The sequence below is a fragment of the Rhinopithecus roxellana genome, chromosome 21 (genome assembly GCF_007565055.1).
Source record: "Rhinopithecus roxellana isolate Shanxi Qingling chromosome 21, ASM756505v1, whole genome shotgun sequence".
Lineage (NCBI taxonomy): Eukaryota > Metazoa > Chordata > Mammalia > Primates > Cercopithecidae > Rhinopithecus > Rhinopithecus roxellana.
In genome coordinates, this window is record NC_044569.1 from 72,984,125 (window position 1) to 73,010,611 (window position 26,487).

Genomic DNA, 26,487 nt, shown 5'->3' on the forward strand with positions numbered 1-26,487 from the left:
GGCATCTGGGGGAACCACCAGTCATAGGCATCTTTTAACTAAATATTCAACTTGAGGTTTTTTTCTTCTACTCAGGTTCAAGGTTCAAAGAGGCAAACTCCTTGCATCCCCTTGAGGGAGGGAGTGGTGAATCTATTTCCTAGTTAATTAACTGGAAGATATAACCCATTAGGGTTCTAGATTTATGGAGGGGCTCTTCTGTTAGCCTCCCCACCTTGACTGGACCCTGTTTTTTTTTACGCAGCAAGGCTGTGAAAATAAAAATTCAAGTTTAGAGTAAATATTATCAAGATATAAGGTGGCATTAGAATTCTGCTTATTTTTCTGGGCTTTCACTCTCACCTTTGCTTGGTCACTCACCTTTTATTTATTTATTTTTTTGCCAAACTCATCAGTACTTTCTGTATATCTGCATTGTTCACTGTTTTCCATAGGATAGGCCAGAGTATCTTCTCCATCAGACTTCCAGAAGCTAAAGTCCTCTCGACAGTTACTATTCTATCTACTATTCCCAGAGTGCCAATTCTTGCTAGACGAAGTTTTGGGAGTTTCTAACTTCATTCACCTGAATGTTCACTGCTATTTAAAACCTTTTTCCTCTTGGCCTTGACCCCTAGCCCTCTGCTTTCCTACAAGTATGGAGAGACTATCAGGTATGAGTTCTCTCCTTCCTGTCCTCTCTACTTTATAACACCTCTTTATCCACTTAATCTTTCCTACTTATTCTTCCCCCTAAAGTCTCACTTGGAGAACTGCCCCTCCTTTCTAAGGCCAAATCCTCTACCCTTGCTATGAATTCCACTTTTGTGGCCAAAATTCCTCTTTCCTTGCTCATCATCTTTTGCCAATTATATTCTTACTAATCTTTCAAGACTGAGTTTAGTACTTTCTCTCCTGTGATGCCTTTTGAAACGTCCCTTCCACCCCCATCCCAAATGTCCTCTCCGCACTCCAAGAACACTTTATTGTTAACATGACATTGACATAGGACTTACACTGTTGTAAATATTATTTGTATAACCTCATTTCTCCTTCTAAATTGTGAGTTCCTTACAGAAGACACCATTTTCTACATTATTTCTTACTGTGCGGAACATAATACTTTGCATATAGTGGCTCATTGTAAATGCTTCTTGCCTTCCTTAGAAATCAGTCTCTTCAACAATCTCTTTTCTTTACTCTGTCATCATTTTCACTAGATCCCTCCTTTCTATGGTCAGACACATTCAAGTATTTTGGAACTTGAAGGGAAAGAAAAAAAATCTTTGCTTAATCCTGCTGTTTCCCTTTTTATCTTTCTTTTTCTAAATATCTTAAACATATGGTCTGTGACTTCTGTCTTCTTTCTTTACCCTGCATCTTTTTTTAACCATCTGTAATCTGACCTCCGCTCTCACCACTCTACTTAGACTACACTCTTAAAAATGAATTTTCTTCTGATTACCACCACAGTGTCCTCTCTGCAGCTTCTGTTTGATACTCTGAGCACCCCGGTGGGAGAGTGACCTCTGCCCATTGTGGCCCTGGGGTACTGCTGGGGTCTCCTGCCCTCTGACCACTCTTCATCCCCTCCGCCCAAGCCTGTTCTCAGCTCATAGCTTTCCTTCCTATACTGAGGGACCCCCGGCCCACGTTTGTGACTTTAGCTATTATGGATGGGCCTGCTTTTCGCATCTTCATTCTCCTCCCCTAATTTCTTCTAAAGCCAAAAATCTAAATTCTCAAATTCTTTCTAGACATTTTCATTTGATGCCCCTCTGCTCAAGAAGTCTCCCTTTCCTCAATATGTTCATCTCTTCCATCACTTCCTGGTTCCTTTAGGCTCAACAATCTCAGTTTTGTTTGATCTTTCCCAATTTCTTATTCCCTGCTTTCTCACCCCCTATGAAGGTGGTTCAACCTCCACAAAATCTCCCTGGATTCCAGCTGTCTTTGCTTTGGTTTAGGACTCGTCCCTGGATGAGTGCACCAGGCTCCCTGGCTATGCCTCTGCTATCAGGTTCTTTCCTTTCTCAGTCCTCTTGCATATATTCTAAAAATTCCATTCAAGGTCTGATGGAGGTCTATGGAAAAAGACGATGGATTAGAGAATCTGACAAGTCAGGATGTGAATCCCAACTTCACTACTTACTGGCTGCGGGGTGTCAGTTTCCTTCATTTCTGTGAGAGGAATGTCACTCATCACATAGGATTTTAGTGCATATTAAGTAAGGCGACCTATTGATGATAAAATTACCTTTCTATATGTTTTTATTTTTAACAGATCAATAAGCATTTTCAGAGCAATTAGGTCAATTCCCCAAGGTCACAGTCTATAAAGCAGAGCAGGGTTTTTCACATATCTCACAAAGCAAGGTGAATATAATCTTTAAATTCATCTATATTGATTAATGAATCCATATTCCTAATGCCTAGTAACAAATCCTACATTCACTCAGTTCTTCAGGAACCAAGAGAAGATACTGATCCTGAGGGGGCTGGAGCAACTCCAGGTCAGTGTCAGGGGCTGAGACCAGCATTGGAAGAGAAGGCGCGCGGCTTAGCATGGAGGCCAGGAGGGGAAATGGTGAGGAAAGAGGGCGTACCAAGATGCCCTGCCCAGCATGACTATCACTGGAAAATGAGAAAGGATGTGGAGCTCATTGTGTATTTTTATGACGTTGAGCGGATTTAATCCTTTTCTGCCTAGGGCTGTTCACTCTTCATGAATGTCTTGGGGATTTGGCCAATTGTGAGAATGTTTCTGGTGATATTAAACATCATTTTATGAGGTTGGCGGCCATTACTTTCAAACCATAAATCTTATCCTTTAAAAAAATGGGAATGATCCCTTTGAAAAATCCCATTTGATGATGAGAAGTTTGGTTGTGGAAAATACATAAAATTCGGGATCCCCTTTTTTGCCTCAGGCTTGAATGTGGGCTGGGGTCAGACATTCGGAGCAGTGTGAGGGGCGAGAACCTCAGGAAAGCCTCTCTGACTGATGCTACGGTGGAGCAACGAGAACACCCAGTGGCATAAACGTTCAGAAAGACAGTGGAGAAAAAGGAAGGAGGATGCACCCCAGTCCATGACACCCGCCCTGCGCGTTGCTAGTTGGGGTCACGTGTCCAGCGTCTCCAATATGATGGCTGCGTGCCCCGGCCCACTTGCTGTACTCTACTTGTGGCCAGAACTGTGGCTTTCCCTTCACCTCACGCCCCAGATCAGTGGCTCTCGGTGGCCATTCATTCAAAACTCCCTGAATGAGAATATTTTGTGGTAAATTTTGTTTGGGGAATGCTGCAGGCTATTTTCCCCTGCTGGAGATTCCCAGTGAGTATCAGCAGTTTTGATAAAGACTTTTTTTTTTAACAAACAGCCAGCAGAGCCAGCCGCTTGGACCCAGGGGTCTTAGGTTGTTCCCAGGGCCCAGGTGAGGCGCTGTAACCCACACACCTATCTCCAGAGACTCATTTCCAACCTGCTCAGGACTCAAGAAGGCTCAGTTGTTCAGATCTAAAAACCCATTAAATAATTTTCCTCTCCATTCATTCTTCCATATGATAGCAGGGAGTAAATCTGCTTTTGTGCCTGACAGATGTGCGGTTACTAATTTAACCAGGTAAAGTATGGTTGAGGGATGTCAAACCCCAGGCAGTGTTCTTGGGAGTAGCTTCCATTGTTATGGCCCCTGAAGACACTTGCTGACTTAAACAGGTCAGGGGCCGCAGGGATGGGCCACTGTGCTCAGGAGAATCTCTGAGGCCCCCCTCCAGGCCCATTACTAGAGGCCAAAGGACACAGATAAAATCCATGGCAATGAGTTCACAGGAGACACCTGGTGCCACTGGGCAGGACCTCATATGGGGTTTTGGGGGAAATGAAAACAATAATTTTATGAAAATCAACCTTCCTCCCCAATCATTGCTAACCCCTTGCCATCTCTGAATATTTCAATTTTAGAATGTTTGTTTTAGGGAACTGGGCAGAAATGACAGGAGTTAGCCCATATGTGTTGGACCTTCCCTTTGTGCCAGATGTTTTTAAAAGGCCTTCGTGTCCATCTTCCTAATCATGGCACTGCTGTGACTCATGGTAATGGAGTGTTATGCCCATTTTACAGATGAGCAAATCAAGGCTTAGCCCTCCATGAAGTGGTGTGCCTCCAGAGCCCAGGCTCCCCCTTTCTGCCTGTTCTGCCTCAGGGTAGCTTTGAGTCTTCCATGGAGTCTTCTACACATTCCAGGCAGAAATGTAAGCACCAGAGAAATGACCTAAGAAATCGCACCTACCTTTGCAAGGCTGCCACCTTCCCTGCTGCCTTGTGGAGAGGGCCTGGCTAGCTTCTCAGCACCATGAGCACAGCAGACCCTTTTTCTTTCCAGGGCCGCTTGGAGGAGGGAAGACTCTGTCCTGGCACTGGCATCTCCTGTGCAACTCAACTCATGACTGATCCTGCAGATCACAGGAGACCCTGCAGCGCTGGAAGAACCCAGAGTTCAGGGCAAAGGGGAGCTTCGAGCACTCCCAAAAATAGGTCCTTGCCTGTCATTTTTAAATGAGGTTTCTTTTCTTCTCCCCAGCTTCTACTTTCTCTGAGGCATGGGGTAAGAGAATTTATTTTCTTTTTTCTTTTGAGACAGGGTTTCACTCTGTCATGCAGGTTGGAGTGCAGTGGCACAATCACCGCTCACTGCAGCCTTGACCTCCCAGGCTCAAGCAATCCTCCCACCTCAGCCTCCCAAGTAGCTGGGACTACAGGTGTGTGTCACCATGCCCAGCTTTTTTTTTTTTTTTTTTTTTTTTTTTTTTTTTTTTTTTTGTATTTTTGTAGCAATGAGGTCTCTCCATGTTACCCAGGCTGGTCTTGAACTCCTGGGCTCAAACAATCTGCGAGCCAGGGCCTCCCAAAGTGCTGAGATTACAGGTGTTAGCCACTGCACCAGGCCAGTAAAAGAATTTCTTAGAAAGTTTTGGGATGAATTTGGCTACCTTTGCTGTAGAATATATAGAAGGAGAATTTAAAAACTTCTTTGTTGGTAGGACTTAAACCTTCTGTGTTGCTGTTCTGTTTGTAAGGGCAGCGCTAGCTCCTGACCCCAGCAGTAATTTCCATGCCTTCTTTTCCCAGCTGCAGGGAGGGACCCTGGATCATTGACTGGGCTTCACTGTCTGGAGAAGAGATTCTGGAGAAGTTGTCTCTGGAGTGAGTTTCTGTTTAGTTGGATAATTTGTGTATTTAATGACATACAACTTTTTCTTTTTTTCAAAGAAACAACCTTGTCAATATCCCACAAAAGAGCAAAATATATATTTTAAAATCTTACATTTAAATAAAAAGTAATATAGCCATAATATAAAGACACTCCAAGTACAATCCAAGTACACTAGGCTAGACTGGAGGTTGCAGTTGGTTCAGGCAAGATTCATACCCCGAACTGCACCAGGTAAGCAGCTTCCCAGGCCAGCAGCCTGTACAGTGACACCGGGCCCCCCACCAGCACCCTGCACTTGGTTTAATGCTTCATGTTGCTGCCATAACATTCTGAACACTTTTTGAACAAGGGGCCCTTCGCTTTCATTTTGCTCTAGGCCCCATGAATGGTGTAGCTGGTCCTGCTCTGCTGGTTCCCTGTTCCCTGCAGAATGATATCCAGATGCCCTCCACATCCATTCCCACTGCCGAGTGAACCCCTCTAGGCAGGCAACATGGCCAAGCCGTCCTCACCCCGAGGTCTGGCACCGTGCCTGGCAGGACTCAGCCAGCAACCGAGGACTAAAGGAAATTTTGTAAAACACCATAAAGAGGCTTGTTCTCTATCCAGATAAAATGGAAGCTCTTTCTGTCCTCTCAAAATATCCCTTTTTCAAATCAAACTCATTTCCTAGCTAAAAGCCATTATCAAACACCAGGCTCACCTCTTGGTTATACATGCGGGTGTTTATTAAGGCCACCCATAAACTTAAAACACCTTCATTCAAATCTGATTTCTTTCATTTCTTTTTGTGTTATTCTTACAGTGGAGCTTCAGTTTTTGTTAAAGGAAGGCTGTCTCTAATGTACTGTTTTAACACGAGTTTCTTTTAACTGACTAACCGAACACCCCAGGTTAGGTGACTGGCCCAGCCTAAGTAGGATGAGCTGTAGGCTCTTGAATTGTCCTGGTCTCAGGGCAACTTCTCCAGCAAGAGCAAACACAGGTCCTAGAGCCTACAAAATGTTTTCACTTAAAATTCTTTTGAAATCACAAGAAGAAATAGATTTGATTCATATATATAATATGTAACATGTAAACCCAGCCTGGATTATGTTTGTCTCCTGCTCTGCTGGGAATGTTTGCCCCCACCGATATTCATGTTGAAACTTAATCCCCAATGTGGCAGGATTGAGGGGTAGAGCCTTTAAGGGGTGACTGGGTCACGAAAGCTCTGCCCTCATGAGTGGATTAATCCATTCAAGGATTAATGGGTTAATGGATTTTCATGGGAGTGGGACTGGCCACCTTATAAGAAGAGGAAGAGAGACCTGAGCTAGCGTGTTAGCCTGCTCAGCCCCCTCGTGGTGTGATGTCCTGCAGCAACTCTACAGCATCCCCAACAGCAAGAGGGCCCTCACCAGATGTGGTTCCTCAACCTGGCACTTCTCAGCCTCCGTAACTGAAAGAAGTAAATTCCTTTTCTTTATAAAAGACCCAGTTTCAGGTATTCTGATATAAGCAACAGAAAACAAACTAAGACATCTTCATATCAATGCCATCTCAAAATACATTTGTAGTATTTTTTGGAAGAAGGGCCTTATGAAGGCAAAGATGCCTCGGACCCCTAGAAGTTACCCTGCGGCTCTACGTGGTCAGCATTACCTATGTTACTGGACCCTCACAGCTTCTGCCCTCCGGCTCTATCCACAGCAAGAAGGTAAGCCAGTTATTTTGTTTGTTTGTTTGTTTGTTTTGAGATAGAGTTTTACTCTCGTCGCCCTGGCTGGAGTGCAGTGGTGCGATCTTGGCTCACTGCAACCTCTGCCTCCTAGGTTCAAGTGATCCTCCTACCTCAGCCTCCCAAGTAGCTGGGATTATAGGTGCCCACCACCACGGCTGGCTAATTTTTGTATTTTTAGTAGAGACGGGATTTCACCATGTTGGCCAGGCTGGTCTCGAACTCCTGACCTCAGGTGATCTGCCCACCTCGGCCTCCCAAAGTGCCGGGATTAAAGGCATCAGCGACTGCGTCCGGTGGTAAGCCAGTTTTGAAGGTGTGCTGGCAGTGGGTGGGAAAAGTGCTCTGTGATTTCCCATGCAGCCCTGCGAGAGAACACCAGGTTGTGATCGTGGCCTCACGGACAGAGGGCTGCTCTGACTGCCAATCCCATGAGGTCGGAGTGCCTTCAGAAAAGCCTGAGGTGGTCAGGTCAGCGCTGAGCCCAGCCTGGGTGCCATTTCCTTTGGGTTTACTCACTGGAGTTGCCCCAGCCCTCCAGGTGAGGCATAGAGTGGGGTGCATATGCCCCTTCCATGGGACAAATGCCCTCTCATAGCCCGGGGACCCAGGCAGCTCTCAGGAGGAGTCTTTGCTGGAGTGGATTCCTATCGGACAAGCTTAGTTTGTGCATTTATTTTTTCAGGAAAATTCCTTTTAACCTCTGGATTTGTGAAGTCCTGATAAGTGTGTATTAAACAGAAAAGGTTCTCTGTACCTCATGAATACATTAATTAGCACCTCTGTATCCTAGGGCAGCAGGTGCCTTGGGACAGATGTCATTAAACTGCTCTGAGGTCAAGCGCATGGAGCACACAGTGCACTGGGCACAGGCAGGCAGCCCTGAGTCCCTGCAGGGGCCCTGGACAAGCACGTAGGCCATGGATCAAGGTCTCCGCTCCAGCTCTTCTAGCTCTGAGGACAGGACCCTTTCCAAGTACTGTCTGGAGGCCAGGTTCTGGGCAAAAGATCTTCTTGTACTTTTCATTTGGACCCTCACCACACTCCTCTGAGACGGCAGATGAGGAAACTGATCTTTCAAGAGGTTGCAGAGAGGCGTGCCGAATCGTTCAATGGATGACCCTCAAGTGGCGTGGTGGCTTCCTGTTTGCTGTCTCCATGTCCTGGGCAGCTGGCATTCCCAGCACCTCCCCGAACAGCCCACATCTATGCTCAGACTGCTCTGCACTCCTGCGCCATTTGTCCCTCCCACTCAAGAGTCCCTTTATGCCCAACACAAAGGAAGAACAAGGGGGACAGGACCCCTCCCCTCCAGCGCAAGCATAGCACAGCCTGCTGTGCAGGCTCTGAGCAAGATGCTGAGAGTGTGCAGGACAGACCCAGGCACCTGCAGACCCTCCTCCCTGTGAGTTCCCATCTGCTCCCCATGACACTGCAGTTGCCTGTGCCCCTTAGCATAACCAAGGTCAGGCACTGGTCCCAAGGTCACACAGATAGCAAGGGCCAGAGCTCAGATTTAAACAAAGCTAAGTGATTCTAGAACCTGTGTGTGCCAAAGTACTTCATTCTACCTAAGTGCTGGGTTTTTGTTTTTTGTTTTTTTTTGTTTTCATCCAAAACAGCCTACAGAATCCCGGCCTTGGCTTTCTCGCCAGACTTCTGGGAAGGTCAAATGAGATAATATATGCAAAAGCACTCTGTCAGTGAAAAGTGCTCTGCTTCCTGGTCTAATAACCCTCCCCAGCCCACTCACAGCTCTTCATTTTCAAATTCCTTAGTGAGCAGTTGGTTTCGTTGTCTTGATTTGGGGCAGTAATGATTTCTGAGAAGCAGGTGATTGAGATGGGCGAATTCAGAGCCCTAGGGGGCTGCACTGCAGTGCGGTGTGGAGATGAGGAGATAGAGGGCTGCTCGGATCCTGAAATCCTAGTTTTTTCTCTCCCTCTCTCTTGCTTCCTCCTTTTCTTCCTTCAGCCTTTCTTCCATGTCTTTCTTCCATCAAATATTTGTGGAGCTGGAACTGGGCTTCACTATCATATTCCAAGGCTCTGTACTGGGCACGGGGAGGTGCACTGAATAGAACAGATGAAGAAGCTCCTCCCAGAGACTGGAAGAATGGCACAAGGTGAGTGGGCAGGGAGGGCAGCCGCAACCTGTTATGCTTTCACATGGAAATCTGAAATAGTGGGATCATCTTCTTATTTTTTTTCAGTTATTCTAAATGTAGACCTCTGTGTGGAGGTGAGATAAGATGGAAAGATGAGGGGATGAGGAGGAAAATGGTAATAGAAAGTCATGATTAGTGACTTTTTCTCCTGGAAAATCACTCTGTTGGTTTATCTAACTGAGCCTTGGGGTCTTTCAAAGATTGGATCTAGATCCTTAAGTCCAGTGCCGTCCAGAATTTCCACCAAGTGGCCCCGGAGGCAGAGGAGAGTGAACTACTGTCCCCAAAGGAGACTCAGACTGAGCATGAAGCTGCCAGACATGTGGGAGATTTCTCTGAAAAGTCTTTTATGATTTGAAAATGAATGTAATTTTGGCATGCTTTTCATAACACAACTGTTTGTTTTAATATAAAAACCAGCCTTCCAAGAACGCATAGTGTATGATTCTGTTTATATGAAATGTCCCAAACAGGCAAACCTGTAGAGATGGAAAGTAGATTTGTGGTTGCCAGGAGCTGGAAGGACTGCGTGGTGGGAGGTGGTGGCTGAAGGAAATGGGTTTCTCCCATTTGGGGTGATGGAAATGATCTAAAATTGATGGTGGGGATGCTGGGAAAACTCTGTGAATACACTAAAAAGCACTGAATTGTACATTTTCAGTGGGTGAATTGTATGGGATGTGAATTATATCTCATAAAACTGTTTAAGAAAATGAAAAACTGTTTCTTCCAATCTCCAAGTAAAATTGGCATTCTGGGAAGATGAGTAACTTGTAGCTTTTTGCCACTGAGTAATGGGCCTAAATGCACCCATCTGAAAAGCAAGATTCTGGTCCAACTCCATTAATCTATAGAAGCCTGAGAAGGTGATGTGACTTGCCCAAGGCCACACAGAGTAGGAAGAAGAGCCAGTGCAGGACAATGAGGTGTGCCTCCACGTGCACTGGACCTGCCCAGTTGGTTCAGTCACATTTGCTCCCTGGCCCATGTCATTAGCTCTCTTCTATGGGCATTCTCTGGCTTTCCACACCCTAGATGTCCTCAAAACAAGTGACTATGCCTGCAGATCCCTCATGCCCACCTTGAGTGGCAGGAGAAGGTGGGACCCCACCCATTCCTGCCTTGGGTCCTGTTGAACCAAAGGCCAGCTGGGCTTTGAGAGGCTGTGGGAGTGAAAGGCACTATCTGTTTAATCTTGGAAGAGTTAGTGGTATCTGGATGGAATCTCAGCCAGGACACTTTCATCCTCCCTGCCTGGCATTGGGCAAGCTGTGAATGTGAGCTTTGGGATTAGACGCGAGGATGGATCATGTAGGAACCTGCAGCCCCATGTCCTCTCCTTCTCCAAATGACTTCATGCCAGAGGATCCATAGATGTGTCCAGAGAATGGCCCGGCCCCTTCCTGCCACACCAACCTCCTCAGCTAGAGGCAGACTCAGATGGTCTCTGGTAACCTCGGACCTCCCTTCTGTGTGGTTCTATCTGGTTCTGACATCCAGTCTTCAATGAGCTTCTCACAAAAGTCCTGTGAGATAAGGAAGGTGAATGCTGTTTACCTTCATTTTTCAGGTGTGAAAACCAAGGCTTAAAGCATGCAAGTTATTTGCCCAAGGATTTTCTGCCACAAATGAAGAAGCTGAGTCTGCTCCACACCTCTGAACCAGGCTATTTCCACCATGACCTGAACTCAGATTAGCACCAGTCCATGGAGAACAGTCCAGAAGGCTGCCCATGGCCTTAAAGGTCAGTGTGAGCATTAATCACAGCCTGTTGCATTTGAAGACCACTCCGGAACAATGTCATTTTAAATCTATGCTCGAGGCTGAACTTGGATTGGAAAGATGGGAGAGACAGCAGGCCTGGGTGTATTCAGATTATTTCCTAATAACTCACTGTCTCCTCCTTCCTCCCTTTCTTGAAAGTGAGTGGTTAGGGATGAGCGGTTGTAGGCAGAGATGGCAGTGTGAGATATTTCACCAAGAGTGGGTGTTTAACCACCACCAACATGTCCCAGAGATGATTCTAACAGGGAACTCTTCCGGGCAGAGCCCAGCGAAGGGAACTGGGAAATTTGGGGGCAGGGCAATCCCACTTTCTCTGTCAGGTGAGATCACCTGCGCAGTGGTTTGAGTTCAGGCATCTTACTTTCTTTTAATTAGATTCATAGGATTAAAAATTATCTGCTTATCTAGTCCAATATTTTTAAAGCAAAATCTGCAGAATCTCCCTCTTTTTTTTTTTCAAAAGAAATAAACATCCATAAATCTGAGAAAAAGCAGAGCTGGAAAAAAAGGTGGGGGCATCTTGGAGGATGAACTACCCGGAGCCCCATTCTGGCAGCTCTTGAGAATTCTGGAATTCCTCTGAAAACTACTGATTTAGTCTCGTTTCCCATTTGAGAAAACAAAATATAATGCGATCAAGGTTCTATTTTATGGAGATCTCACTGTGTATGCATCTTTTTATTATTCCAGCAGCCCCACAAAATGAATGTTATTTTCTTGGATTATCAGGAGAGAAATGTGAGACGCAGGCAGGTTGAGAAAATTGCTCCAAGTCACTTCGGGAATGTGTGCATGGACAAGGGAGGTCCACCTGGGATTGTCCAGCTGCATGACCAACACAGGGCCAAGTCAGGAAACACGGATTTCCCATCAAACCTGGGTTCTGTGAAACCAAGATCTTAATGGCAACTCAATGTAAATGTGTTTTTCTGCCTCTAAAAGGGCCACCTTTCCTTGACACCTACTTTGAACAGCGGAAGAGCCTTGGCTGGTGAGATTCTGTAATGTACGTGGCTTTTGGTATTCTAGAGGAGATGTCGGCAGTTTGCCCATATTGATAAAAAAAGTCAGGCCAAGTCCCCAAAGTCACCTTGAAGCTGCATGTGTCTATCCCTGATTCAGATTCATGTTATGGCTTAGAAATGACTTCAACCTAGTAGCTGGCATTTAGGCAGGAAAATCAGCATCACAGAAAGTTAGGAACTTTGGGCCAGGCGCAGTGGCTCATGCCTGTAATCCCAGCACTTTGGGAGGTCGAGGCAGGTGGATCACCTGAGGTCAGGAGTTCAAGACCAGCCTGACCAACATGGAGAAACCCCGTCTCTACTAAAAATACAAAATTAGCTGGGCGTGGTGACGCGTGCCTGTAATCCTAGCTACTCGGGAGGCTGAGGCAGGAGAATTGCTTGAACCCAGGAGGCGGAGTTTGTGGTGAGCCGAGATCGTGCCATTGCACTCCAGCCTGGGGACAAGAGTGAAACTCCATCTCGAAAAAAAAAAAAGAAAAAAAAGAAAGGAACTGTGGAAGCATTCTGCCCAATGTCCTCATTTTACAGATTAGAAAACTGTAGGATGTTATAGCAAAAAAAGAAAAGGAGAAGAAAGAGGAAGAGAGCATGTCCCAGTGGGCCAGAAGCCCCCAGCAGCATGGCATGGTCATGGGCTAAGAGTGTCTGCTTTAGAGAGAGTAGTGGTAACAGCAGCCACAACTCATTCATCAGCAGCTATCCATGAGAACTTGCTGTATGTCAGATACTGTGCTGGAGGTATGGGATACACAGATAAACAAAACGTATGAACATCTGGCCGGGGTGTTTGGTGGCTCATGCTGTAATCCCAGCACTTTGGGAGGCTGAGATGGGACGATCATTTGAGGCCAGGAGTTCGAGACCAGCCGGGTCAACATAGCAAGACCCTCCATCTGTAAAAATTAAAAAAAAACAACAACAACTAAATAAAACAAAAAACAAAGCATATGAAGATCCCTGTCCCTGTGGAGCTCGCAGCTAGTAAAGTAAGCTAGACATTAAAAAATAATAATATGAGTCTAGGAGCAGTGGCTCACACCTGTAATCCCAATACTTTGGGAGGCCAAGGTGGGAGGATTGCTTGAGTCCAGCAGTTTAAGACCAGACTGGGTGACATAGTGAGACCTCGTTTCTACAAATAATAAAAAATTTAGCTGGGCATGGTGGTGTGTGCCTGTAGTCCCAGCTATTTAGAAGGCTGAGGTAGGAGGATCACTTGAGCCCAGGTGGTAGAGGCTGCAGTAAGCCAAGATGGTGCCACTGCACTCCAGCCTGGGGGACAGAGCAAGACCTTGTCTCTAAATAAATAAATAAATCATAATAAGGGAAATTGCTTAATGGATACAAGGTATATTATTCAGATGATGGTTACACTAAAAGCCCAGACTTCACCAAAAGCAATATATCCATGTAGCAAAACTGTACTTGTACCACTTAAAGCTACACAAATTAATAATAATAATGATCTTCAAGGTTTGTTGATTACGCAATCCAGGAGTATAAAGTTTTTGACATTCCTCCAATGTAAATGTAATTGTTTCTAAGTTATCTACATGTGCTTCTATAGTATTATATATGTTTAAATACACCCCCAAAATAGAAAATATTAAAATATAGAAATAGAAGTTGTAATTCGTTCTACTCTCTCCAGTTGGACTACGTTGTAAATAGGTCTGCAGCACTCACTTGGGAGAGCTCTGGACCAGGCAGCCACCCCACGAGCTGGGACATTTAGGAGTCCTGAGAACAGATGTTTAGTTTTAGGATAAAAGAGAACTGAGCTCCACTCCTCTTTTCTTCTATCATTGCTTCATTCAATTTTAAAAATTGTGGTAAAATACACATAACATAGACTTCACCATTTTAACTATTTTTAAGTGGACAGTTCAGTGACACTGAGAATATTCACAATGTTATGCAACCTTCACCACCATGCCTCTCCAGAACTCTTCTCTTTTTGAGATGGAGTGTTACTCTGTTGCCCAGGCTGGAGTGCAGTGGCACGATCTTGGCTCACTGCAAGCTCTGCCTCCAGGGTTCAAGCGATTCTCATGCCTCAGCCTCCCAAGTAGCTGCGATTACAGGTGTGTGCCACTATGCCTGGCTAGTTTTTGTATTTTTAGTAGAGATGGGGTTTCACCATGTTGGCTAGGCTGGTCTTGAACTCATGGCCTAAAGTGATCTGTCCAGCTCGGCCTCCCAAAGTGTTGAGATTACAGGCATGAGCTACCATGCCTGACCTCTCCAGAACTTTTTTATCTTCTAAACTGAAACTTTGCACTCATTACAGAATTACTCCCCATGCTTCCCTTCCCTCAGCCCCTGGCAACCACCTGTCTACTTTCTGTCTCTATGAATTTGGTTGTTCAAGGTCTGTGTCTATACTGTAGGCTTATTATTAGTTTTAAGCTCCTATGATACTCCAAGTAGAACTTTGGCATTTAGGATTCAGTGGTGAGCAAAGCAAATGAGGATTCTACCCTCCAACCTGCCTCAGTCTACTTTAACTAACTTTATGTTTTTTTGTTTTTTGTTTTTTTTGAAACGGAGTCTTTCTCTGCTGCCCAGGCTGGAGTGCAGTGGCACAAACTCGGCTCACTGCAACCTTTGCCTCCCAGGTTCAAGCAATTCTTGGGCCTCAGCCTCTCTAGTAGCTGGGACTACAGGTACACGCCACCACGTCCAGCTAATTTTTGTATTTTTTAGTAGACATGGGGTTTCTCCATGTTGGCCCAGCTGGTCTTGAACTCCTGGCCTCAGGTGATCCGCCCTCCTCAGCCTTCCAAAGTGCTGGATTACAGGCATGAGCAACCACGCCCGGTCTGCTTTAACTAACTTTATCCTAACCTAATACTGCTTTAGGTTAGTGTCTTTGGAGAGGCAAGGAGGTGGGCTATATCCAAGCTTGTGACAAAATGTGGTAGATTCGGTGAGAGCCACAGCAGATGAGAGAAGAGGGGATGGGAGAGTTGAGGCTGGAATTGAGTGAGTGAGATACAAAAAGTGACTATGGTCCTGGCGCGGGGGCTCACGCCTGTAATCCCAGCACTTTAGAAGGCCGAGACAGGTGGATCATGAGGTCAGGAGTACTGAGACCAGCCTGATCAACATGGTGAAACCCCATCTCTACTAAAAATAAAAAATCAGCCAGGCATGGTGGTGTGCACCTGTGATTCCAGCTACTCAGAGGGCTGAGGCAGGAGAATCGCTTGAACCTGGGCAGAGGTTGCAGTGAGCTGAGATTGCACCACTGCACAGCCTGGGTGACAGACTGAGACTCCGTCTCAAAAAAAAAGAAAAGTGACCATGGGGAAAGATAAATCTCCAAGGAATTCCTCAGAACTTGGGGGAGAGATGGGACTTCCTGCACTGTGAAGATTGGGGTTGTATTTATTTCAATTGAATGCTATAGGAGAAGATGATCCTAAAAGTGGGTTCCCTGATGGACACAGGAACATTAGGGTGTCATCAGTATTCATAACCTTGGAATGACTCAGGACTCAGAGCCTGGGAGGATCAGGTTTCAGCCTGGGTAGAGAGAATATGAGAGGGAGAGGCTATGCTTCTCAGGCTAAAGCTTCATTGCATGGCTGACAGCTTGCCCACATTGGAGTGGATTACACAGTCTGCTCCCCTCTGCCTGCCTTTACCTTAGGATAACATATACATTCCAATTACAAGGCTGGTTAAAAATCAATACGAAGGTGGGAGAAAACAGATCATTTTTCTTATGGAAGTAACTGTTTTCATTAATTTTTCATTAGTGCTGCCTTTGTTTGGCTATCCATCACTGGGAGAGCTGTGGCCTGCATTTCAGCTAGTGTGCGCGTTTCTTGGATTCAGGAGATACTGGTTGATAAAGCCAGCAGTTTATTGTTCGTGACTACTGATTGTGGAACAGGTTTAGGCGACTGGTTTTTAAAAATATTTGTAATGATTGAGTTTTATAGGTACATAGTCGATGTGGGTATTTATGGGGCACATGAGATATTTTGATACAGGCATGCAACGTGTCATCATCTCATCAGGGTAAATGGGTTTCCGTCACCTCAAGCATTAATCATTTCTTGTGTTATGAACATTCCAATTGTATTCACTCAGTTATTTTAAAATGTGCAATAAATTATTGCTGATTCAGTAGTTACCCTCTAGTGCTATCAAATACTAAATCTTATTCATGGTATCTAACTGTATTTTTGTACCCATTAGCCATCTCCATTTCCCACCTTTCTCTCCCCACTATCCTTCCCAGCCTCTGCTTATCATCCTTTTACTCTCTGTCCCCATGCGTTCAATTGTTTGAATTTTTAGTTCCCACAAAAGAGTGAGAACATGCTAAATTTCTTTCTTTCTGTGTCTGAACTTAACATAACGTCTTCTAGTTCCATCCATGTTGTTGCAAATGACAGAATCTCATTCTTTTCAATGGCTTCATAGTACTCCATTGTATGTATATAGCACATATACTTTTGTTGTTGTTGTTTTTGAGACAGAGTCTTGCTCGGTCACCCAGGCTGAAGTGCAGCGGTATGATCATGGATCACTGCAGCCTCCACCTCTCAGGTTCAAGTCATCCTCCCACCTCAACCTCCCAAGTAGCTGAGACTACAGGCGTGCACTGGCTAATTTTTTTTTTTTTTTTTAATGTAGTGTAGATACAGTGTTTTACCATGTTGCCCAGGCTGGCGTTAAACTCCTGAGCTCAAGTGATCCTCCTGCCTCAGGCTCCCGAAGTGCTGGGATTATAGGCGTGAGCCACTGCACCCTGCCTATAACACATTTTCTTTGTCCATTTGTCTGTTGCCGGACACTTAGGTTGCTTCCAAATCTTTGCTATTGTGAATAGTGCTGCAATAAACATGGGAGTGCAGATTGTCTCTGTTCAATATACTGAAATCCTTTCTTTCAGGTACACCCAGCAGTGGGATTGCTGGATCATATGGTAGCTCATACAGTAGGTTTTTGAGAAATCTCCATACTGTTCTCCATAGTGATTGTACTAAGGGGAGTGTATGAGGGTTCCCCTTTCTCCACATCCTCCCCAGCGTTTGTTATTGCCTGTCTTTTGGGTAAAAGCCAATTTTATTGCACTAATTGTAGTACAAATTTTATTGTAGTTTTGATTTGCATCTGTCTGATGATCAGTGATGTTGAACACCTTTTCATATGCCAGTGTGCCATTTGTATGTCTTCTTTTGAGAAATGTCTATTCAAACCTTTTGCCCATATTTAAATCAGATTATTATATTTTTTTCCTATTATATATTTTTCCTGAGTTGTTTGAGCTCCTTATATATTCTGGTTATTAATCTCTTGTCAGATGGGTAGTCTGCAAATATTTTCTCCCATTCTGTGGGCTATCGCTTCACTTCATTGATTGTTTCATTTGCTCTGCAGAAACTTTTTAACTTGATGTGATCCCATTTGTCCATTTTTGCTTTGGTGACTGTGCTTGTGGGGTATTACTCAGGAAATCTTTCTCCAGTCCAACATCCTGGAGAGTTTCTCCAGTATTTTCTTGTAGTAGTTTCATAGTCTGAGGTCTTAGATTTAAGTCTTTAGTCCATTTTGATTTGATTTTTGTATATGGTGAGAGACAGGGGTCTAGTTTCATTCGTCTGCATATGGATATCCAGTTTTCCAAGCACATTTATTGAAGAGACTGTTCTTTCCCTGATGTATGTTCTTGGCACTGTTGCCAAAAATGAGTTCATTGTAGATATGTGGATTTATTTGTGGGTTTATTCTGTTCTATTGGTCTCTGCATCTGTTCTTATGCCAGCACCATACTGTGTAGGTGACTGTTTAAAGATCACTGTGTTCGTTAAAATGTGCTTAAAAGCATCATGTTTCCACTCACCAAAGCTTAGTCCATATTCTGTTGTGGAAATTCTGTTTGTAAAATAAGCACATGTTGAGATTGCATCATATTTATCTTCAGGGATGTATTGAAGCCAAACTCTTCACGGATACTTTTGACACTGATTGTTTTTACAGGTCCATTTGGCTGGTGCACTTCACTAAGGGGAGCCAGATTTGTACCCCTGAGCCCTGGGGTCTTGGATGGGGAGCAGGGGAAGAGAGTTGCTTGCATCTCTGTGCATGTGCTTGCCTGTGCTTTCAGTGGGGGTGATTCTGTCCCTAAACTCTTCTCTTCAGTTCTCTGACCTCAGCCTGCCCCATCCTCTCAGAGGCTTAAGGAAGACTTCTCAACTCCTCACCTTAGCGGGATTGCTTGAGTTCTGCTTGTGCCATCAGTAAACCTTCTCCCCTCTCGTACTCTGGTACTCATCTCTAGTGTGATGAGTACTCTAGCACTCCCTAGTGTGACCCACTCACATGGGTCTCACCTCACCAACCTTAAGTTACCTGAAAACAGGGACAGTGGCTTTTTCTTTTTGGATTTTCAGCACCTAACAGCACCTGGCCAGTGATTGGTGATAGATGAGTGTTTATTTAATGAAGAGACAACTGGAAGTCATTCATTTGTTTTGAGTAAGCAAGGGTCAGAGCCTTCATTAGCAGTGATGAGAGTCAATGGTGGGAAGTGATGCAGGGTCATGCATTTGAGGAGGCTCTGACACTACCCCAGTAGACTTATTTTATTGATGTAAAGGAACTGTGTGCTGATTCCAGCTCTGTGGCTAATTAGTTATGTAATCATGAATAAGTCACTAACACTGTGTCCTTATCTGTAAAAGGGGGTTGTCCCAGATCTAACATCCTTGTCCCCAAGAACATCTACTGTTGGAAAAGTATTCTCCCAGTCTTACTCCTCCAGCTGAAACGAGAGACGAGTCTTCTGATGTCAGTTCCCTCGGCTGGCTACTGCCATCCTTCTGCTGGCCACAGAACTGGATCTCCCTCCTTCTCAGGGATTAGGGCTTAGGGGCTTGTCTGGAGCTAAGCCTGCATCTGTGTTTGTTAACTGAGCCCCTCAGCCTGCTCGTTGGCCTTTCTCCATCATACTTGTGACTCTTTCTTGTTTTCTAAAGTTCATTTACATATGACTTCATTTTGGATTACCACCCTCATATAAGACATTTTCCTCACCTCAGAAAATTCCCCTAACCCCTTTCAGGAGCCCACCACGCTCTCACTCCTGTACCCCAGTAACATCTATTCTGACTTCTATTATTGGAAATTAGTTCTTCTGGAACTTTGTATCAATAGAACTGTACAGTATATATTTCTTTGGTTGTCTGATTTTTCATTCAATGTAATTTATTTTACTAAATACAAGTTATTTTGTTTTTAACTTTTATTTTACTAAATAAAAGTTATTTTGTTTTTAACTTTTATTTTAAGTTCAGGGGTTCATGTGCAGGTTTGTTACACAGGTAAACTTGTGTCATGGGGGTTTGTTGTACAGATGATTTCATCACCCAGGTATTAAGCCTAGTACCTATTAGTTATTTTTCCTGATCCTCTCCCTCTTCCCACCCTCCATCCTCCAATATGCCCCAGTGTGTGTTGTTCCCCTCTATGTGTTCATGTGTTCTCATCATTTAGCTCCCACTTATAGGTGAGAACATGCAGTATTTGGTTTTCTGTTCCTGCATTAGTTTGCTAAGAATAATGGCCTCCAGCTCCATTAATGTTCCTTCAAAGGACATGATCTTGTTCTTTTTTATGGCTGCATAGTATTTCATGGTGTCTGTGTACCGCATTTTCTTTATCCTAACTGTCATTGATGGACATTTAGGTTGATTTCATCTCTTTGCTATCATGAATAGTGCTGCAATAAACCTGTGTGCATGTGCCCTTCCTTTCTTCCTTCCTTCTTTTCTTTCTCCTTTTCTTTTCTTTTTTTCTCTCTCTCTCTTTTTTTTTTTTTTCTGAGATAGAGTCTTGCTGTCTCACCCAGGCTGGAGTGTGCAGTGGCACAATCTTGGCTCACTGCAACCTCCGCCTCCCAGGTTCAAGCGATTCTCCCCACTCAGCCTCCCGAGTAGCTGGGACTACAGGCATGCGCCACCACGCCTGGCTAATTTTTGTGTTTTTAGTAGAGACAGGGTTTCACCATGTTGGCCAGGCTGGTTTGGCCAGGCTGATCCACCCACCCACCTCAGCCTCCCAAAGTGTTGGGATTACAGGTGTAAGCCACCACACACAGTGTGCCTTTCTGATAGAACAATTTATATACACCTTTGGATATATACCCAGTAATGGAATTGCTGGATCGTATGGTATTTCTGTTTTTAGGTCCTTGAGGAATCGCCACACTGTTTTCTACAATGGTTAAACTAATTTACAGTCCCACCAACAGTGTGTAAGTGTTCCTTTTTCTCTGCAACCTCTCCAGCATCTATTATTTTTTGACTTTTTAATAATAGCCATTCTGACTGGTGTGAGACAGTACCTCATTGTGGTTTTAATTTCCATTTCTCTAATGATCAGTGGTGTTGAGCTTTTTTTCATATACTTCAACATAATTTTTGAGACTCATTCATGTCACTGCATATATCTGTAGTTGATTCTGAGTTGTATTTTGTTGTTTAAATAAACTACAATTTGTTTATTGATACTCTTGTTGGAGGACATTGAGTTGTTTCTGGTTTTGGCCCCTTCGCATTTTTAACTTCTTTTACATTTGGCCATTTCCCCTTAATTTCTAAATTTAATAACATCATTTGGAAATTCATCCCTACTTACTAGCTATGTGATATTGAGCAGGTTACTTTAGGCCCTCTGAATTCCAGTTTTCTCATTGTAAAATGGGATAATAATAGTATCTTTTTCATAAGATTATTTTGAGTATCAGGTGGGATTACATATTGAAGCACTTAGGATATTGCCTGGAATATAATAAGCACTCTATAAAGGTTTGCTATTATTTAGGAAGAACAACTGAACTGTTGTGAGAATTAAATGGGTCACACACTATTAATACCAACACTTTTGTGATGCAAGGATTACCCAAGGAGCATGGAGTTTGAACCTCATTCTTATTGCTTACATCACTTCTTACAAACATTGTGCAAACTCCCTTGTAACCCTGGTGTTCATGTTTTTTTACTGCAAGGATATGAGATGATATGAATCCATATGGCCATTCTCAAATACTCAAACTGAAAAGAAAACTCTCACCCTAACTTGCTGAGATTGTACCCTCTGCAAATACATTGTCAGGAAGTGCTAGAGTAGAAAATATTTCTAATCATTTTGGATATCTATAGAATGTAGGAAATAATCATTATATTCAATGACTCATGTTAAGGCATGCTATTTTAATAGAGTGAAAAGTTTAAAAAGAGGGGAAAGGCTCCATATATCTCACTCTGTCATTCCCTCTGGTGACTGTTCTGTCTCTTTTCGTCCACAATAAAAGAAGAGTCTGCAATTGCTGTCTTCTCCTCCTGGCTTTGATTTACTTCTCAGCCTGCTGTGGTCTGGCTCCGGATCCCAGCACACCATGGTCGCCTTCTCTAGGGTTGGCAGTGGCTTTGGAATTGCCACACCTAATCTACGTGTTTCCGCTCTATCCCTATCTGACCTTTCTTGGGTGTTGGACATTCTCATTCTCTCCTTGAAACTCTCTCTTTTACAATTTCCCACACTATTTTAAGCAGCTTTTCCTCTTCCTTCTTTGCTGTTCCTTCTGGGTCTCCACCACCTTTCCTGTTGGAGGCATCTCCAGGTGCACGCCCACTCTGTCCACTCTCCCTGGGCATCCTCAGCCTCTCCTTGTCAGTTACTACTCCAAATCCCCATGTTTAATCTCTGCTCCTCCCTGCAGTGTCTGTGGCTTCCTGCTGTCCTCTCTGGACATGCAGTTATCCACAGCCATCTCATGGGCTGCACACCCCAACTAAACTCCATGGAGAGTTCTCACTGCCTGCCCCACAAATGCAAGCTTCCTCTTGACCTCCATTCCCTCTTTTTCTTAAGAGCTCTCAACCCTTGGGGAGCCTGAGGTGGAAACTTTGGAATCATTTTGACTGTTTTCTCTCCTTCACCACCCACATGTAATTGCTCATCAAGTTCTGTTGTTTGTACCTTGGAAATATCTCATGAATTCACCCCTCTCCTCCCCCCAGTTGCTTTCATTTATCACGGCTCCACAGGATAGCTAGAATCATCTCCTGATTGATCTCTTCTTCAGGCTCTGCAAGCTCCACTTCCTTCTCCATTTTCCCACAAATACAGTGTTTCTTAAAAGCAAATCTGGTTGCATCACACTGCTGTGTGAAAATGCCAGTGATTCCTTGTTGTCTATGACCCATTCCCACACTGGGTCCTCAGGGCCACCTGGATGTAGACTCTTGGGTCCCACCCTAAGGACTCTGAATCAGTCTGTGGGGCTTGAAAAGCAGCGTTCAGGAGGGCCCCCGTCCTAAGTTCTCCTGGTGCTGGGTCTCCCTGCTCTTTTCCTTGCCTGCCCCTGCCCCACAGGGAACTCGGCTATTCTTCCTATACTCAGCATCATTCTGTTCAGGTGTCTGTCTTTGCACAGGCTACTGTCCCTGTCTGAAACACCCTTTGCTTCCCACTTTCCTCCTCTTGTCTTCCTGGTGGGCTCATCCTGTAAGATTCCGCTCCTGCCCTAGCTCTGTGAGACCTTCCCTGGCCTCCCCAGGATGAACTAGTAGTTTGTTCCTACCTCATGTTCCCAGAGCAGGCTGAGCAGCCGTGTCAGGGCCTCTATCAACTCTGCTGTGGTTGTTTCCCACCGGCCTCCCCGTGCTGGGAGCGCCCCTCCAAGGCAGGCACTGTCTCCTGGCTGTGGGCAGTGCATGAATGAGCCTCCCTGCTTCCTTCTGTCTTATTTTAAGCACTGCTTGTCAGGTAGTGCGATGGGCAGAGCTAATAGTAAGTTTGTTGTTTTGCAAATGTTGCTTTAGTTAGGACCTATTGCTTCTCTGAGTCAGTTTTGAACATTTTCTTTCACTTTTTTTTCTTTTTTATTTCAGTAGAAGAAAATAAAGGAGGGGTTGAGAGGGGCAACAGGAAGGAGAATTCAGAGCCTCCCTTGGGCGCCTTCTCAACCCTGTGCCCATCAGTGCTGTATTAGCTGGGCATAATGAGAAGCTTCCCTATTTTACTGTAAGGAACTTCCAAGTTGAAAAGCCTCACTGAGGTAGTCCTCCTGGTAGCTGGGAGATAACATTCATTTCTTCAACTAGCCGGGCACTGCAGCCTGCCTGATCTTTGTAGCCCGGGGAGGCCTCACTGCCTGGGAAAGGTGACGTCTGGAAGAGAAGAGCTGTCTGGAAAGACAATGGCAGGGTCAAGTGCCCCTTTGTAGAGTGTGGTGGGACAAGCCAGGAGTGAACATTTCTTTCTTTTTTTTTTTTTTAATACTTTAAGTTCTAGGGTACATGAGCACAACGTGCAGGTTTGTTACATATGTATACATGTGCCATGTTGGTGTGCTGCACCCATTAACTCGTCGTTTACATTAGGTATATCTCCTAATGCTATCCCTCCCCCCTCCCCACAATAGGCCCCAGTGTGTGATGTTCCCCTTCCTGTGTCCAAGTGATCTCATTGTTCAGTTCCCACCTATGAGTGAGAACATGCAGTGTTTGGTTTTCTGTTCTTGTGATAGTTTGCTGAGAATGATGGTTTCCAGCTGCATCCATGTCCCTACAAACGACACGAACTCATCCTTTTTTTATGGCTGCATAGTATTCCATGGTGTATATGTGCCACATTTTCTTAATCCAGTCTGTCACTGATGGACATTTGGGTTGATTCCAAGTCTTTGCTATTGTGAATAGTGCCACAATAAACATACGTGTGCATGGGTCTTTAGAGCAGCATGATTTATAATCCTTTGGGTATATACCCAGTAATGGGATGGCTGGGTCAAATGGTATTTCTAGTTCTAGATCCTTGAGGGATCACCACACTGTCTTCCACAATGGTTGAACTAGTTTACAGTCCCACCAACAGTGTAAAAGTGTTCCTATTTCTCCACATCCTCTCCAGCACCTGTTGTTTCCTGACTTTTTAATGATTGCCATTCTAACTGGTGTGATATGGTATCTCACTGTGGTTTGGATTTGCATTTCTCTGATGGCGAGTGATGATGAGCATTTTTTCATGTGTCTGTTGGCTGTATGAATGTCTTCTTTTGAGAAGTGTCTGTTCATATCCTTTGCCCCCTTTTTGATGGGGTTGTTTGTTTTTTTCTTGTAAATTTCAGTTCTTTGTAGGTTCTGGATATTAGCCCTTTGTCAGATAAGTAGATCACAAAAATTTTCTCCCATTCTGTAGGTTGCCTGTTCACTCTGATGGTAGTTTCTTTTGCTGTGCAGAAGCTCTTTAGTTTAATTAGATCCTATTTGTCAATTTTGGCTTTTGTTGCCATTGTTTTTGGTGTTTTAGACATGAAGTCCTTGCCCATGCCTATGTCCTGAATGGTATTACCTAGGTTTTCTTCTAGGGTTTTTATGGTTATGATTGTATATTTAGAAAACCCCATTATCTCAGCCCAAAATCTCCTTAATCTGATAAGCAACTTCAGCAAAGTCTCAGGATACAAAATCAATATGCAAAAATCACAAGCATTCTTATACACCAGTAACCGACAAACAGAGAGCCAAATCATGAATGAACTCCCATTCACAATAGCTTCAAAGAGAATAAAATACCTAGGAATCCAACTTACAAGGGATGTAAAGGACCTCTTCAAGGAGAACTACAAACCACTGCTCAGTGAAATAAAAGAGGACACAAACAAATGGAAGAACATACCATGCTCATGGATAGGAAGAATCAATATTGTGAAAATGGCCATACTGCCCAAGGTAATTTATAGATTCAATGCCATCCCCATTAAGCTACCAATGACTTTCTTCACAGAATTGGAAAAAACTGCTTTAAAGTTCACATGGAACCAAAAAAGAGCCCGCATTGCCAAGACAACCCTAAGCCAAAAGAGCAAAGCTGGAGGCATCACGCTACCTGACTTCAAACTATACTACAAGACTGCAATAACCAAAACAGCATGATACTGGTTCCAAAACAGAGATATAGACCAATGGAACAGAACAGAGGCCTCAGAAATAATACCACACATCTACAGCCATCTGATCTTTGACAAACCTGACAGAAACAAGAAATGGGGAAAGGATTCCCTATTTAATACATGGTGCTGGCAAAATTGGCTAGCCATAAATAGAAAGCTGAAACTGGATGCTTTCCTTACTCCTTATAGGAGTGAACATTTCTTATCAGGGGCTATGCCTTTTCAATTAGCAGTTGGAGCTGGGCACAGTGGCTTACACCTGTAATCCTAGCACTTTGGGAGGCTGAGGCAGGTGAATCATTTGAGCTCAGTAGTTTGAGACCAGCCTGGCCAACATGGAGAAACTCTGTCTCTACTAAAAATACAAAAATTAGCTGGACATGGGGGTGTGTGCCTGTAATCCCAGCTACTCAGGAGGCTGAGGCAGGAGTATCGCTTGAGCTTGGGGGGCAGAGGTTGCAGTGAGCTGAGATCGTGCCACTGCACTCCAGCTTGGGCGATAGTGTGATACTCTGCCTCAAAAAATAAATTAAATTAAATTACATTACATTAAATTAATAAATTTGTAGATGGCCTTGGTTTTATTTTCCCGCTTACAAGGAAGCAGGAAGAGCCCAAGGAAAAAGAAGAAGCATGAAAAATGACAAGAAGACTAAAACAGAAGTTTCTAGGAACTTTGCACACACAGAAGAGAGTTCTTTTAGCTTTAGTCAGGATAGGAAAAGAACAAAATAAAAGTAAACATTTATTGAGCCAGGCCCTGTCTTCTACTTGTGTTAATTCATTTAGTCAAATCCTCACAAGAGCTCTATAAAGTAGGCACTGATGTGATTCCTAGTTTTTAAATGAGGACTGATGGACAGAGAGGTTTCCTAACTTTCCCAAGGTCACACAGCCAGTAAGCAGGGGACAGGGATCTGAACCAACACTGGTAGCCATGGCGCCACATCTTAGAGCAGTCAGTGTAATGTGACTGGTGGCCAAGACAAGGCAGACACATGTCACTGCTGCCTTCCCCATCTCAGAGAATGGACTTCAAATTGGAAAGAGTGGAGCGAAGCGTGGAAGGAACCGGACCTCAGGACAGGTGCGGAGTGTGCGCAGGCCCCTGGCAGCATACCTGAATTGGAGCTTCTCGGTTTAGAAGAAACACATTTCCAGATAAGGACAGACCTGTAGATGTGTTAACTAGTGAGATTTCCTGGAGAAATTGGGGAAGGGTAACAATGGAATATCAGTAACAATAAAAAATCAATAACTAGGAACAAAATCAATAATGTTCCTAGTTATCTAAAAGGGTACAAAAACATCTAAAATCAACTATTAATGGCACCTTTTATGCATTATGTATTAGGTGGAATTTTTATTTTTATTTTTAAACAGAATCTTGCTCCGTCACCCAGGCTGGAGTACAGTGGTGCGATCTTGGCTCACTGCAACCTCCACCTCCTGATTCGAGTGATTCTTGTGCCTCAGCCTCCCAAGTAGCTGGGATTACAGGCAAGCGCCAGCATACCTGGCTAATTTTTGTATTTTTTCTAGAGACGAGTTTTGACATGTTGGCCAGGTTGCTCTCGAACTCCTGGACTTAAGCGATCCATCCACCTGGGCCT

The 26,487-nt window shown here is 44.2% G+C and overlaps 1 long non-coding RNA gene across 1 annotated transcript; it reads left to right on the top strand.

Annotated features, from left to right (window-relative positions):
- Window positions 1–8,697: 8,697 nt before the first annotated feature.
- On the top strand, window positions 8,698–25,629 carry LOC104676058. Its single transcript, XR_749866.2, has 4 exons — window positions 8,698–9,043; window positions 10,656–10,835; window positions 11,561–11,675; window positions 25,479–25,629. It is a non-coding gene; the product is annotated as an uncharacterized LOC104676058 (long non-coding RNA).
- Window positions 25,630–26,487: the final 858 nt, after the last annotated feature.